This window comes from Xenopus laevis, chromosome 5S, assembly GCF_017654675.1.
Source record: "Xenopus laevis strain J_2021 chromosome 5S, Xenopus_laevis_v10.1, whole genome shotgun sequence".
Taxonomy (NCBI): domain Eukaryota; kingdom Metazoa; phylum Chordata; class Amphibia; order Anura; family Pipidae; genus Xenopus; species Xenopus laevis.
In genome coordinates, this window is record NC_054380.1 from 60831849 (window position 1) to 60849723 (window position 17875).

At 37.2% G+C, this 17875-nt stretch overlaps 1 pseudogene; it reads left to right on the plus strand.

Annotated features, from left to right (window-relative positions):
* Positions 1 to 342: 342 nt before the first annotated feature.
* The window catches only part of LOC108717418, a 111943-nt pseudogene continuing 94410 nt past the window's right edge, over positions 343 to 17875 (plus strand).

Here is a 17875-nt window from a genome sequence, read left to right on the forward strand (position 1 = left end):
GGAATTCTTATTAACACACAACTTCTTTCACTTCGATGGGGGTTACTACCTCCAGAGACGCGGCACTGCCATGGGGGCGTCCTTTGCCCCCTCATATGCCAACCTCTACATGGGTCGGTGGGAGCAGTCTTTGGATGTGCTAACCCCTTTCGGCATCACATAGTGTGCTATGGAAGGTATATCGATGACCTGCTGTTCATATGGAGCGGCCCTTTGGGTTTAATTGATGATTTTCATCGATACCTCAATACCAACAACTATAACCTTCAATTATCACTTGAATATCACAAGGAGAAAATTAGCTTTCTGGATCTTACCTTAGAAGGGAATTCATGCACTAAAATGATCGATACGGAAATTTTTAGGAAACCAACGGCAGGTAACACTATCCTAAAATATAACAGCTGTCACCCGAAACACACCCTAAACAGTATTCCGTATAGCCAGTTTGTCAGGTTCCGTAGAAACTGTAGTCAGGATGCCACTTTCGATTTCCAATCAAAACAGTTGGGGGATAGATTGAAAGATAGAGGATACCCCAGTCAACTTATTAAAACCGCATACGAGAGAGCGAGAACAGCACCTGCGCTGAAAAGTGAGAGAAGAGGAAAAAGGAATGTGACCCACCCAGTGATAGACGGTATAGAGAGGAGCAACCAACAACAAAAGTTGTTCTTTGTCACTGACTATAGTGAGGAATATAGACAAGTTTGTAAAATTGTCAAGAAATATTTACCGATACTAGAAGGAGATACTAAAGTGTCAGAAATTTTGGCCCAAACCGATATAAAATTTGTCCCAAGAAAGGCCCCCACTCTAGGTAAAATGTTGGCCCCCAGTCAAGTTTCATCAGTTCCATCTAATGTCGCTGATAATTGGTTAACAGTGAAAGGTACATATAGATGTGGGGCCGTAACATGTAAGACGTGTCAAGTCATCTCGATGGGTCCAGATTTTAAATCTAATAGAACAGGACAGGTGTTTAAACAGAGAGGGTTTTACAAATACCAAAAATGTCGTGTATCTGCTTGAATGCAATTATTGCAACAAACAATATGTTGGCCGTACATCACGCACACTGAAAGAGAGAATAAGGGAGCATATCAGGAACATAACCAACAAGGAGGAGACAACCCCGGTCGGTAGACATTTCAAAGTATGCTCTCCAAATGGGATAAAAGATTTAAGAGTTAAGGTAATTGAAAAAGTAAAAACTCCGACCAGAGGAGGGGATGCCATTCATAGATTAAACCTCAGAGAGGCTTTCTGGATCCTTAAATTAGATACCAGAATACCGAACGGTCTAAATTTTAGACATGATATTAGTTATCTATACTAGAATATTATTTGGATCCTTCTAAAAGAAAAAAAGTAGGGCCTTATCTAGAAGAGTCCATATGTTAGGCACTATCCAGGGAAGTGATCCATTATTTTTCTTCCCCCCCCCCTCCCCACTCCTCCATCTACACCTCTAAAACTTTAAAAACATTAAAAACATTAAAAACATTAAAAACATCTAAAACACTTATAACATTTATGACTACAACAAGAGAATCGTACTATATTTAATAGGACAACCCTTAATGAGATACCCATGTCTGCGGTTTGTTTGGTTTTTAACCCCCCTTTTTTAACAGCATTACTAAGTACAAATGTTTTTATATATATTTAAATAAAGAAGTGATTTTACTGAGCCCACTAGGGGTCACTGTTACTCCATGTATAAAACACAGCTGTTGTGAATGAATGGTTACCTATGATTAAGGGATTCGTTCCCGAAACGCGTTAGGTGTTACAGCAGCAACCCCAATAAAACCTATTCCAGAAGTGCCGTCTACCTGTTTCTTAGTCATTATAAGTAAAATAGGCACTAACAACCTTACAAAAAGCATTTTACACTCCATTAATCATTTAGGCCCTCCAGTATCATTGTATTCAGTGTCGGACTGGCCCACCAGGATACCAGGAAAATTCCCGGTGGGCCCAGGTGTCAATGGGCCCTCCTAATTATAAACATTTGGCCTATTTCATTGTCATTATTAATTTTTATGAGAACAAAGAAGCTAAATAGATGGATTAATAGAGGATAGTATGTAAAGAAAAGAGACTAGGGGGCTAAAATTTGTAGTCCGCTTCGCCGCACTTCGCCGGGCATATTTTTGCCATCGCTACGCAAATTCACTAAAATCCGAAGTTGCGCTCAGGGGAAGCATAAGGTTGCGAAGTTGCGCAAGCGTTAATTCGCCAAGCAAAGCGAAGTTACGCTAGTGATGCTTAATTTGCATACAGCGCCAAATTGAAGTTACAATGGAGGTATATGAAGCATCACTACACAAGCCTTCAAAACAGCAAATAAAATTTTTATTTGCCCTACACATGTGCCCTCTGTATAGTTAAGGTGCCATGAATTAGGAAATGTAGGGGGGAAGGAGGGTAGCCCCAAAAAGTTTTTCGATCTTTTTCAGCCTATCTCCCATAAAAAAAGAAAAAATGCCAGAATTTTTTGGGACTTTTTTTTTAACTCTTTTGGAAGCAATCCCTATCTACTCTATTGCACTTCGCATGCGAACTTTAGTGAATTTGCGTAGTTACGTCCATTGCACAAATTCGGCAGGCGTAAGGGTGCGAAGTAACACTAGCGAATTTACGCCAGCGTCCGTTAGTGAATCGGCAAATTAACGAAAATGCGCTACGCTAGCGAATTAACGCTAGCGTTAGGTGCTTCATCCATTAGTGAATTTGCCCCTGGGAGAATAGAGGCTGAGTGAGGAGAGGAAGAATAATAGTACTGAGAGTGGGCCCCTGGTCTAAGGTTTTTGGGTGGGCCCCTGGTGTCCCAGTCGGACACTGTGTGGGGGCCCCTGAGGTAGCAGTCCCAGTTGGCCCAGGACCCCAGTCCGACACTGATTGTATTAAAATTTTTTATCCAAAATGCCTCCCTTTGGTGTAATAGTTTACAAATGTTTCCCGCTTGTGGTAACTGTACATGTTCAAGCACCATCCATCTTAACTGCATGGGGTTGTGTCCCATTTCAAAGAAATGTCTCGACAAAGATGTTGCTGTTTTAGGTTTAAGGTTTCTGATATTGCCCTTATGTTCATTTTTTTAGTTTGGCCTATGTAAGCCTTGCCAAAGGGGCATTTGACCAAATAAATAACATTACTGGAAGTGCATATAAAAAAAAACTTTAAAACTTTAATATTACTCCCTTGTGTGGGATGGTTAACAAAATCTCCCTTCATAATGGAAGAGCAGCACACACAACTAAGACATGGTAATGTACCGGATTTCTTACTTGTCAGTACACGTTGTCTATTTTTCAAATTTTACATGAATGAACAAGTTAACTTGTTCATACACAACACCATTTCTTTGTATGAACTTTAGCTTGTTGAACCTATACTGTGCAGTTTAATACAACTAATAAAACATTCCATAACTAATACTGTACATTGGTTTACCAATGGGGTTTTTTCAAAGGTCTAAGTAGGCTTACTGTAGATGAGAGAACAAGTCTGTGCCCCTGAGGGGGTGGAGTACGGATAGTGTGGACTCTATGTACTAAAGCTAACAATTTTTATCATCAGATAAACAGATATAATAATAAAGTTATCAGCAAAATCAGTACTTATCAGGGATCTTTCTGTCCTGCTGTTCTCGAATGGATTCATGACCCATGTGTGTTTGTCTTTTCCGGGGTCATCTTTTGTTTACTTCTCTTGATTTTCAGAATAGAAAAGAGAAAAAAGCCCCTTTGAGAGAGAATGAAACTTGTGGTGTCTGGGGAAAAAAAGCTCATTCAGTGAGATCTGGTTTGTTGATGTTGCAGGCTTGGCAAAAGCATGTCCTCTGGGGACATCAGAGAATACGTTTTTTCCTTCATTAGTCACTTGAATGCTAAATTAAATCTCCACAAAAAGGTAATTCCTTTGGCCTGTAGAGCTCCAAATAGCGTTTTTACCAGGATAAATCTTGTAGAAGTATCAATTCTGCATTCAGGAATGAAACAGATTTTTGGCTCCTCGCTGTTTGCAGAATAGTCTCTTTGTCTGGGAAGTGGGTCGGGCAGCACATAATGTCTCTAAGCTTGTCGTTTGGTAAGCCCCTGGGCCTCAAGCCCCCACAACATGTGTTGAGGGCTTCCTGAGGATTTGGTTGAAGAGTTGCAGCACCATGTCATGCTTCCCTCAGCCTATTAAGTTGCATCACCTTCACCTTCTGAAATGTATACAGAGTCTTGGTAAATGGCATGCGTTTGCAAAATTAAGAGCCTCTACGAGTTTGTTACATGCCTCCATGTCTGCCACTCATTCCTATTAAGAAGGACTGGTGGAAATATTTGAGGAAATGGTGAATGTTGGGTCACATCAAACAATTCAATTCATAATATCTCTGATTATGAGATTCATTTCATAGACATCAGCATAAAATTGAAAAATAATGTAATTAGCACAAACCTCTACCATAAAGTGATGGATAGAAATAATCTCCTTCACAAGAAAAGTTTCCATAGCACACAAACAGTAAATGCCATGCCCAAGGGTCAATATATGAGGACTATAAATATTGCATCCACAGATGCTGCTTATAAAGAAGCAGCCAAGGAACTAACTAAGAGGTTCATGCAAAGGGGGATACCCTAAGGATAAGCTTTCTACAATAAGAAAGGACATTTAAACAATAAAATGCCAGGACTTACTATGCCCTAAACAAAGAACCAGTGATAGTGATAGGCTAACTTTTGTCAGTAAATACGATATTGAGAAAATAGTAAGAAGCATTGACCAATATTGAAGCTGGAATCTACTTATGGGTCAGTTTTTTTCCAAACCACCCTATTTTATAAAAGAGGCAGAACCTTGCATGATATATTGTGCCCTACTTTGTGTTCTGACAGCAAAGGAGGATTGTTTAAAGATACACCAAAAATAGGCACATTCCCATGTATGAGCTTGTAATTGTTGTAACTCTATTATGAAAGGAGCCGATATCAATCATTCAACAACAGGAAAAGAAATAAAACTAAGATACTTTGCTACATGTATTGCTATATGTATAGCATACAAATGCTATTCGTTGACACATACACTGACACCCCCATATCCAGTCATTTAGCTAATGCAAAACACAAAGTTTGTCAATTGAGAGGTTGTACCCAAACCACTTGGTTGGGGTTATCGTAATACCTTGCTGTAGCAAAGAGAAGCATGCTGGATTCAATGTTTAGAGAGTACATACCCTAAGGGATAAATGAACAATTGAATCTGACATGCTTTCTTTAGTTGGTATATTTACTAACTTTATACTCTCTTTTTTTTCAGGAGATTTTGACAGCCTGCTTGCTCTAGGTTACGGATCTCCTGCAAACAAAGCATAGTTTGATTTATTCCACATTTATCAACACCTCTGACTTCACAAAAATTAGCATGCATATTAATTTGCTTTCAGCTTTGAATACATATGTGCTAGGCTGAGCTCGTCATTTTTTAAAACATGTTGTTCATCTGGAATATCATCATTATATTGGACCATATGTTCAGAGCAATTTTTCAGGTCTTTTGTCAAGCTACTTTACACACAATTTGTACATCGTATTCTGACCTCTTGTGGATGAATGTGAAACTAGCAATGCATATCTGATTAATCTGTATATACCTATTTGAATATGTACATTTTCTGTATTTTTATATGAATGTAACCTAAAACATCGACTGATTTCCAAAAATGTCCTAAAGGTAGATTAAGAATTCAGTGTTTTTCTTTCTCCAAATGTAACACTCCCATTTAAACCAAAAAGTTCTATTTTAGATTCATACGTTCACAAAACATTCTTCCAGTATCCTTCTGGATTTTTCACATGATCTTTAGCTAACTGTAGACATTTAAGAATATTTTTGGGGGAGAGCAGTGGCTTTCTCCTTGATACCCTGCCATACACACCATTGCTGTTCAGTGTTCTTCTGATGTTGGACTCCAACATTCGCCAATTTGAGACAGTCCTTTCATTGCTTAGAAATTACCATGGGTTCCTTTGTAACCTCTCGGACTATTAGACTGTTGCAGTTGAAGTTATCTTTGATTGTTGACCACTTCTGGGTCAACTCTTTGGAGATAGTATGGAACATTTTCCAGCTTTATGGGCATTAACAACTCTTTTTATGAGGTCCTCAGACGCCTCCTTTGTTCAAGCCATGATACACATGCTCAAATGTGTTGTGTGTGATCAAGCTTTTGCTGGATCCCAGGGTCTCTCATTCACACCTGCTTGTCATTAGTGATGGGCAAATAAAATCGCTAATTTGCCACGAAAATTCGCCGGTATCAAAGGTTTTTTTTTTTATTCTCTGACGCCGGCAAATTGCCTGATTTCAACTTCAAATTATATGATAATACTAAGGACTCACTTTTGCTACACTCAGATATGTTATTGGATAATTTTTTTTCAATAAACACATGGCCAAATATAATATTTGTTTAAATAGGTTTTCTTCATCTACTTTTAGGACTTGTTTGAAAATTGGTCACATTCATATAAAAATATAGTCACATTCATATAAAAATATAGAACATTTGAAAAAAACACCCCTATACCTATGTGTAAAATTTTGTGGTTTTCCTATATTTCTTAAAAGCTATACATGTTGAGATGTTTAAAAGCAACCCCTTTAATGCCAAACTTCGCCAAGTAAAAGTTTCTGACGAGTCAGGAAGATATTTTTCCCCCTCTGAGGCAAATTGGAGAGGCTTCAAATGTTTTCCCATCCTCTGTATCAACTAGCAGTTAGGCAAGTTTTATATATATTCTTAACAGGTTGAACTTGATGGACATGTGTCTTTTTTCAACCTAACTTACTATGTTACTATGCTATAAAAGTCAATAGGATTAATATTCCTACAGTCGAACATTTTACATTTTTCAGGGGACCAGAAAAAATTGGTATAAAATCAGGGAAATATACTAGCCATTACAGTATAATTGGTGGGACCACAGAAAAACAGCCTAAAAGGACCAAGGCACAGTTTGAGGAGGTTTTCCAGAGCTACGCTGGATTACCAATTACCAAAAACAAGTCCCGCAAGAAGAAAACAGTTGCTAAAGAAAATATAGTGGTTTGCACCTTTGGAAATATAGAAACATAAAAGTTGATATTTGTGTAGCAATTAAAGGTTAGACTTATTCAGTGTTTTACAGTATATTGCCAAGAAAGGTAACCAACTCAACTTTCATACCACCACCACCCAGGGATTTTTGCTTTTTTTAGTTATTAGTGCCAGAGAATCCAGACATGTGCTCCATTTTCCTCCTTGTTATATTACTGCTGGTTTGTCTTACTTCCATTAGATGTTTTTTTTCTGCACATTGACCAAAGCACACACATTTTTGACCTTATATGCACTGTCCATTTGAGGTATTAAGACATCTTAAAAATGCTGATGAGTAGTTAATGTAGCATCCATTCAGAAATATCCTTTTCCATAGGAGACACTGATAATACAGTGAGTTTGTTAAATTTGCATCTATTGATTCATTTCAAGTAAGAATGAGAAATGTAACTTAGCGTTCTTTGTTTCTTTAGCTTGAGTCATTTCAGGGTAAGCTTGATCTATTGAAGAATAGGGCAAATTAAACAATCATAAACATGTACAATGCATAGGAAAAGAGTCCAAGAGTCCAAGGAAGAGAGTCCAAGCTGTCAGAGGCTGTAATTATTAATGAAACACTCGATGAAAGCTTAGACCTTGTACCACGTTTCTAACTCTGAATAGCAGAAAGTTAAAACTAGTGATGGGAGAATTTGGGGCGTTTCGCTTTGCCGAAAGATTAGCAAATTTCCAGCGAAATTCGCGAAATGACGAAAAATTCACGAAACGGCGCTGCCGTCTCGTTTTTGACGCGGCGTCCGTTTTTTTGCAAAATTGCACCAGCATCCAAAAAACGCCCATCACTAGTTAAAACTCGCAAAAAGAAAGATGTCTGGAAAGATGAGCGGATTCCCAAGGATTATAATGACGAGGACCGTCTTATTGAGGAAAACATTGTCAATATTTCACAAAAAAGAAACTGAAGATAAAAAACAAGCTTAAGACTCAATTTTCTCAGCAGACATAAATGCCATGAATGATAATCAAACTGTGCCAATGAATAATGAAATTGGAATAACAAAAAATTAAGAAAAAGCAATTGTTAGTAACATCTGAACCAGAAACAAAGTATTTGAGACACCTTGAAATGCAAGGTGTTTTGTATATTGATATCTTCTCAAAGGTGACCATCTTTAGCCTACGACCCTTTTCATAATTCCTAGACCACCCCTCTAACTGGACAGTTCCAGACTGAGTTGTCGCCTAAAAATCACATCCTTGTGAAAATGATATAGAGAGCAGATTTTGCTAGTGCTAGTCCCATACTAATACTATACACACAAACAAAATTTATCCATGCAGAAGGCCTTACTTACCATTTAGAAAATTGTATATGAATGGAAATATAGGGGAACAAATGGAACAGTAATGAATACTATTATGTGGACAGAGATCACTAGACTTTATAGTGTTTCATATTGTCTCAGTTCTTTTTACTTTACAAATTTTTTGGACAGTGAACCTACTCAGAATTGTATTTTGGTTGGGTGCTGCCCTAGGCACTGGAACTCAGGCCAACATCCTAATTTTGCTAACGGACACTGCACATCCACCAATCACAGAATATGCTTTTTCCTTAAAAGTAAACGTTTGAGGGTTAATGTAATATGCAGGTGCTGTCTACAAAGAGTTTTGTTTTGCATATTGTTCCTAATGGAGAGTTGGAGCTGCTTTCCACTGAATTAGCAGTCCTCACTCTCTAATTATCAAATCTAGTCAGCAGTGTAATTTAGACATGAGGTTCTCACTCGCTTACCATTGAAACATTGACAATGTTCTGTGAAAATGCTCACAGAGCAAGTTAGCATTTTTATTATGACTATAAATTCCCTTAAACTACTATTATTTACTTTAAACCAATGTTTATTCATGATTAAGAGAAACTTAATTATGCTAATATATGACATAAAAAATAAACCACTTTCCTACTTTCAGTACATTTTCTGTCATGTTAATTTCAGACTACCACAAATGACCAGCTTGCAGCCGCATCTTCCTGAACATTTTGTCAATGAACGTGAAAGTTTGGCAACAACTAATGTGAAAAAGATCAAGAAAAAGCCAAAAGTAAGTAAGCATTTTTGCAACGTCTCTACAATAATCGTGTTTTCCTTGTTCCTTCTTCTTCATTATATACATTATAACTTTTTATCTCTTAAAAAATATTGTATTACATATTTTATATCAAAAGAAGTTGGCCCAAAAAATGTTATAGAAGATGGCATCAAAGAAAAAAATCGAAAGGATTTGTATGATCCCACCTTGGTATTAGGAATCTACATCCATCATTCTGATAAACTACTAACTCACATCATGGATTCTCGTCCCATTTCAAGATTCATGTGATTGAACAAAGGACTGGTGAATATCTTAAGAAAGAGAGAAGGTTATTTGTTTTCCTTCTGTGTAATGAAAATAAGATACAGAAGACTACACTGTCATAGAATATTCAGTTTAAATCAGCAGCCCCCAACTTTTTTGCCCCAACTCATTTTTTTCAAGGACCAGAGGGAGGAGGTGGCATCAACTGTTGCATCAAATTTGGACTTGGCTCTTCGGCCCAGTTCAAGTAGGCCTGGAATTTGGGGACCCCTGGTTTTAATTGTTCCTCTGCCTTTTGCCTAATAACACTTGGTCTTTTAATAAGATTCAATCAGTTGGCTTGCAAACTAGTTTTGGGAGTCGGTAGTGTGTTAACATAAGATTCCAGATCAGTAGCAATTACATTTATATAAGTATGAATTAACTGAAAATTTGTAATGAATGTATGGAAGATTTCTTAGAATAACATTCTCTTTCACTATGCAAAAATAGTTTTTGGGTGTAGTACCTATTTAATTTCATGTTGTATTGCTTCAAAAGTGGAATAAAGTAATACAATAAAGTTTAGAGGTTGCATCAAACTGTGAACCTAATGGAAATATTCTGTTTCTTCTCAAAGAAACCAGGATAGTTTTCATTAAGCGTGTAGAATCAGGTACTGTATGTCTTTGTAAAATTTAAAAAAAAATACAGAGGGGTATATGTCCACTTCAAGTCATAATGATTTGAGGTTAAATGTAATTGTATCTGCTTAAATGTATAATACTACTTTATTTTGCTTTGTAGCATTGATGTGATTTTATCCTTTAAAGAATCAGAAAGTAATGTGTACATTCTTCCCTTGAAGACTTAATTCACCTATTCCTGAATGGGACGAGTAGCTCATAATTAATGAACATTTTTTTATATTTTTTGCATGGAAATTAATATAGTCTTAATGTTATCCTGATTTTTGAGGTATTTTAATAAGTGCTTAACTACTAATTAACATTTTATTTCTCCATTGATGCCTTTTATTTAGCTTACAAGGATTCAGACACCCTTTATATTCTGCTAGATAAGATCACCTATAATTTGATCTTGAAAGTCAAAATGAGAAAAGATACAGAGCAGTACTCTAGATAGAACGTGTAGGGTGTGTGGCTACCAGACAAAAGAGAAAAGTAGCGCTCACACATTCAAAAAAACTGGTCCAAATTCCAGTTTGGGAACAGTGCAATGTGTCTAAACCATAAGGCCCATGAAGGTGACAAAGATAAACTGAGCTCACTGCACACTGGTCAATCCTTAAGGTTTCTATCCCATCTAGCTGTCCTATAATTACTTTGTTACATAGCTAATTTTGGTTTGAAGAAAGACAGAAGTCCATGAACTTGATAGACTTTTGTGTTTTTCCAACCCAAAAGAACTGTTTAATTGTGTAATTATAGCACAGCTGAATGGGAAAGTTGGGAACGGATGGGAGCTTATCTCTCATCGTCCACCTGGGCAGCATAGGTGGACGGTGAGAGATAAGCTCCCATCCGTTCCCAACGTAGGTAGGCAGAATTGGCTTCTGGGGAACGAAAAATTGAGGGGAGGGTGAAATGGTTGCTATTAGGCCTCCTTCAAAACTTCTATAGATCGCCTTAATGATTGGCGTTTTTGTCACTCCACCGTATACCACCTAATGCAGCTTTTAATTGTTGTTTTTTAAGGCTAATGTCCTGCACTGCCTATACTTTTTTGAAGCAGTGGGTCTACACGCTTTGTAGTGGTGTTGTTGTCACTGAGGGCATGGCCCTTTATATTGCTTGGCCATGTGGTTTTAATGATATTTATTAAAGGTTACGTTTTAAGCGTTTATTTATTTATTTGTATTTACTTTACTATAACACCCGAACTGGTTTGCATGGTGGTTTGAGACTTAGTGCCCCACACTTAAGGCTCTAATTATCTCAAACTTTCCAATATATTTTCTTGTCTTTTGGTAATTATTTTTCAAACCTGCGGGTGCATATAGTATCTTCCTACTGACCTGGCTCACTCTTTTTTGTTTTTTTAAAATTTGCAAAATGGCAAAAAAAAAATAATTAAAGTGTATGGGTGTCATTTTCTTCTACAGTGCAACATTTTTTATCACATGCAATATTTTTGTCTCACAAGCAACTTTTTTGTTGCACATGAAAGTTACCACATGGCGAATTTCTGGTGCCTTTCTGCAAAAGCATAATATCACTACACATTACACCTCATTTGCCCAGTGTTACAATAAGTCCAATTTCTTTGGAAAAGTGTCAGTATAATGTAGTATCATCAGCAAAAATATAGACAGTACTTAGATTGCTCACCTCAAGTTAAGAAGGAAGAATGGAAGACACAGACCACAGAAGAACTAGCTGCTAGTGAGTTTTATTGCCACAACATGTTTCGAGCAACAAGCTCTTTATCAAGTGTGATACAAACAGTTCACATTGAAATATTTAAGGAGCAAAACAGGAAATAGAAAATAGGAAATTGACTCCTGTCAATTAAGCAGAACTGGTTGTTAGGCAAATCTCAGGAAATTTACTGGTGAATGTGTAACATTAACATATTGAGGCAAAATAACCATTCAACTTTAAATCATTTGAAAAACCTTTACATAAAAGTCTTTAATAGTGTCCAAGTATAGTCTGAGATAAACCAAAACATACAAAAACCTAGGATACAGACATAAATAAAGTAAATCTCAATTTGTGGCATGTTGTAGACCTCTAGTGACCAAACCGAGGTATGGCTTGATTCTCAAAAAGATTCAAAAGCATGCTTTTATATGAAAAATATGTTTTACTGTATCATCTTAAAATATTAACAAAACCCCGCATGGAGCCTAATGCACTTTATGATTTTAGAGAAATCGGTTTCTGTTTTTGCTAGAAATATTCTCCTGAAAAGCAAAAATATTTTCTTTTTAATACCATAGTTAGGCAGTCAATCAAAAAGTACACTAACCGGTACAGTAGGTTAATTTCCAAGAGGCATTCTTCTACATACTGAATACCCATCTCCTGTGGGATGGAGATATAGAGGCTTTGCATAATACAGTGTTAGGGTTCAAGTTATTCAATGAATTCAATCTTTTTAAAAGGTCAGTGGTATCTTTAAAGCAAGTGGGTAAATTACTTGCTATTGATTGTAAAAAAAAAAAACCATCATAATAAATCTAAGGGTGGGCTCTTTAAATAGTAGATAGTAACTCACCACAACAAGGAAGAGGACCAGGTGCAATACCCTGAGCCCTCAGTAAAAAACATCCACAAATTTAGATAAGGGATCCAACACTGACCCTATCCCTGACATAATTGATCTACCTGGTGGGTTTACCATACTTTTATGAATTTTAGGTAACAGGTACAGAACCTGTACACGGGGGTACTCCACACATAGGAAGTCTTTAAAGTGACTTGGTATAATTCCATTCTCCCAAAATTTCATGACCAACTGAACCACCTGTTTCTTAATCGTGTGTAGGATCAGCCAAAATTCTTTTGTAGTGGTCAGGCATATTTAATTGTTTATAAGCCTCCTGGGTGTACATACATTTATCTGGAACCACTATTGCACCCTCCTTATCTGCCTTCCGTATCACTATGGCGTAATTTTCTTTCAGAGATGTAAGGGCACATTTCTCCTTATGGGTAAGATTAGCATGTTTATTAGGGAGACATTGACTATTCAACTTAGGGGGGAATCCACAAAAGTGGAGAGAACCCATTTTTGAAGTAAAAGTGGTGGTAAACTGGTGTAAAATACTTTCTCCATATTCAAAAACAGAAATCCGCCTAAATTCCCACTGAACTGACACTTTTAATTTTTTAGTGAAAGAAAGAGTTTACAGACACTTTTATGAATTTGTCTTAGCATCTTATAGTCAGGGCACAAGTTTCTATCTAACCCTATAGGTGTAAAAGCCTCATTAACAAAACAAAAAAAACACTGATTAAACAATCTGTTACACTAATAAAGATATCGTGAAAAGCATTTTTGCCCTCTATTCAATGTGACCAACACGCAAAGTACTTCAATATAGTGCCCGCATAGTGGATTATTAATGTGCATAAGTGTATATCTCCGTAGTGCCCGCACCGTAAATTCTTCTAACACCTTTTTGTGGAAACGAGAATTACAATTCTGCTGTGTGGGAACCTCTCACAGGACAAACTACAAATCCACTGCAGACATGGCTGCCCTGGGACGCATTGAGGAATTTGATGTAAGTGACCCTGCTTCTTTGGACTCATATGCAGAGAGACTTTCCTACTTTCTAGAAGTAGGGATGTTTCTCCGCATAAATGCCGCCCATAGACTTGAATGGTGTCTCACGTCAAAAAAAAAATTTCGGTGCACGACAACATTTTTTTGACGCCCATAGACTTTAATGGGCATCGGCGTCATTTCGCCTGTGGTGGGTCAAATTCGCCTATCCCTGTCTAGAAGCAAACACTATAGATAACCCGGAGCAGAGAAGGGCAGTGCTGCTGACTATCTGTGGCCCCAAAACATTTGCAGTTATTTGCTGACTCACTGCACCTACCTCTCCTAAAACATAGACTTATGAGGAGTTGTTAGCAACTCCCTCTCCATCTGTCATTATACAGAGATTTCACTTCCACAAACTAAATCAAAGATCAGATGAGACAATTTCTACCTATATTGCAGAATTAAGGCATTTTGCAGAGCACTGCCAGTTCGGAGAGTTGTGGTATCCAGAATGAGGCCTTGCAGTGCTGGCTTTTTGCTGAGCCTACATTAACCCTTGCAGCTGTGCAGGAAAGGCCTTGGCAGCAGAAACAGCACTTTTACATACTAAGGAAATTCATTCCACCACAACCCGTGTTCACACCATAATCTCCAATCAGGTAGATGACATACAATTGCTAAACAGCAAACCAAAAGACTATTTTTCAAAAGGTGCATCATCATTTTCACCTTGTATAGGATGTGGTGGTCAGCACATGCGCTTTGCATGTCCTCTTAGGAATGCTACCTGTCATTACTGCAGAAAGAAAGCCATGCTATACGTGTTTGCAAAGCAAGGATTAATCAGGAAAAGCGAAATGATTATACACAGTTTTCACAAAAGGAATTTCCAGCAAAAAATGGAGCAGCTATGGGAACAGAGGTTAAACAGCTATATCATATCCGACATGTCAACAGCAAGGGCCCTGAATACTCTGAAATTACTGCTTTATTCATGGCCATCAGTGTGAAATGGAGATTGACTCAGGGGCTGCATTTACTATAATAAATTCAGAATTATTCGCTAAACTGTTCCCTCACAATCCTGGAAGAAAGGCACCGCTCTCACACCCTGGCCTTCAATCTTAGACGCCTGGTGAAGGAGGGATCGGCACCCTCCCAAAATACAGTAGAAAAAAGAATTTCACTGGCACTCCAAGGCAGGTGCAAGCAGGGATATACCCTTGCGTTTTATTAGCAGAAAAAGGTGCAACATTTCGGGGATGTACCCCTTTGTCAAGCATGAGAAAATTGTGAAAGAACAAACAATTTAACAACCCCATGACGCAAAAAATGTGGGATTCAAATTAACATAATGAATACAGATAAACCCCAAATTATAAAAAACGTATAAAAAAAAACTTAGACGCAAGCTGAATCCAATCATTTGCACAAGAGTCCATAGAATATAAAAGGTCCTTAGTGCTTTAAAAACATGTAGAAAAGATTTGATAGAAAATTTCTGTTGAAAAAAATTTTTGTTGAAAAATATTTATAGAAAATATTTTTTATTAGTTGAATATTTCACGCAGGAATAGTCCTCAATTCCTTAGAGATAAGAAGATACTTCCTTTACAAGCAATAAGAGCGCAACATTGTTTCTTCCGTGTAACCCACAATGAATTAAATGTAACACAATCAAGTGTATAGAATCACAGTACATGTCAGACAAACTGGCAACAAAGTAAATATCCATTTAGATAATTATCTTACCCTACATGAAGGGAAGGGAGTAAAGATAATTTTTTTTCCCTGATGATAAATTCATGCCGCCTGGTTATCTAAAAAAATTGGACAGTAGTATTAAAAATCATATTACAAATAACATGCCCTGTTAAATTCTTCATTCAACCATTAGACTGCAATAGCCAGATCCAATAACATTCATGTTGCAGTAATAACTTTTTGATATTATACCCTTGTTTATGTGAAACCTTTTCAAGAATTTATGAAGAAATGTTTGGCCAACAATGTCTCTTTTTCTTTTTTTCTTTCACAGGGCCGTTTTGTTTCATTTGTGTGTCAGAAGCTGCAGGCTGGTAGTTACGTATAGTACATTTATGTTCATTTAATCTCACTTTTATGGCTCTACTGGTTTGGCCGACGTAGACCAACCCACATGGACACTTGATAGAATAAACGACTTCTTTACTATCACAAGTAAAATGGCTTTTAATCTCATGTTTAGAACCATGTTGGGGGTGTAAAACAATGTTACCTGGGATTATCCCACTGCAGTGTCCACAATTTCTACACGGATGTGTGCCCATATTTTGTTTCGATAACACATTATATGATTGTTTTGTATTAGAAACATTTGATTTTATTAGTTCACGTATGCACTAGTCTCTTCTATATGTGAACACAGGAGGTTGTAAATAACTGGCCATATTTTGGGTCCAATTGTAAAACAGACCAATATTTAATAATAATCTGTTTTATAACCTTATTATTTGTGTCATACGTGGTCAAAAAGGGAATACATTGTATGAATACGTTAAAAACAATTGGCCTTCCAGGAGGATTACTGAGACTTTTATGAATTTTTGGAAGAAAATACAGGTATGGTATTTTTGGAAATTGCTGATATAGAAGTTGGTACACTTCTTCAATTATAACACCTTCCATTACAGATGCATTCAAAAATGTATTTAATTCATTTTTAAATTTGTGTGTGGGATCAATTTCCAATTTCTTGTAATGTTTGTCATTGGTTAATTGGCATTTCACTTCATTGGTGTAATCAACTTTGTTTAGAACTACAGTGCCCCCTTCCTATGCTGTTTCAAATTTCTAGTGTCAAAAATTGTATTCATTTCAAGTGTCACCATAGTTTCAAATGTGTCAATGGTCTGGTAATTATTTGGAGGAACAAAGCTTTTAGTGCCCAATTTGTTTTTCAATTGTCTCATAAAATTATCCTCACGTGCTGTAGTCTCTTTATCACAAAAATAAGCTTTCAACTTAAGTGTTCTCACAAATTTAAATAAATCAACTGAAAACGAGAACGGTGCAGTTGTATGCATAGGGACAAAACCCAGACCTTTGTTTAAAACAGACAGTTCGCTGGCAGATAGTTCATAAGCAGTTAAATTGAAAACAGTGTTTACAGTACCTGTGATAGTAATGTGAACCCCTGCGCTTGCTCGATGGGTAATGGCGAATTTCTGCCCTGTCCCCTTCATGTCCTGCGTTTCTTTGTATGCGGCCTGCCTCCAAAAAAGAATCCCCAGCAGAATTCTGTGAAGAGAGTGGTGAGGAGTGATCCAATGCAGAGTGTGGTTGATTTGTCTGAAGTGTTTGTAGAGGAGGCGCGCTGCTTGCGATGTGATCATCTCACATCCTTCCATGTGTATACTTCACCGCGTTCGTAGTCATGATTATCTCTTCTGAATTTCTGCAGTTTGACTTGTAGGAGCTCCTGTTGTAGGGATTTTTTTTAAATAACATTTTTTATTGGTTTCACACAGTCCGTAATACAGAAAGAAAAAGGAGAATAAGTGTATGTCAGCATTTCACAGCAATACATATCATAACATTATGGTGCATCTACATTCTGACCACTCTCCGATGCCCTACTATACCATAACATCTACCTGAGTGAAAGGGAGAGGTGGTTGAGGTTGAATGTAATATCATGTCTGATACATTTCTCCGATACAACTATCAACCCTCCAGATGGGATATATCTGGTAAGTCGCGTAGGAAGGCAATAATAACCATGCTGACATAAGTTGGCAGTAGTGAAACCAGTGAATATTGCTGTATATCAATAGCTAATGTCTAAAACAAATATAACAGAAAGGATAGAGAAGATCGGAAAAGTAGAGGAAGATTAGAAGGGAAGTAGTGGGGAGTGGGAGAAGAGGAGAACTTTCCATGATTATTCTCATGAAATTCAGTATACATCCATTAACGAAAGCAAACCCTTTACCTGAGCAAGTGCAGCCGAAGTCCGTTGGAGAAAGCTAGTGAGATGGAATATGCTGGCTCTCAAGGTACCAAAAAAGTGCCTTACAAAAAATCACAGCATAGGATGGTCACCTTTGCTGAATCTGACATCAGGTTTGGTTGAGCTGCAGGTATTGATCAGAGCTTAAGTATTGGGTCCAATAGAACCATTTTTTAATGAAGTTACTCGTTTCCTTC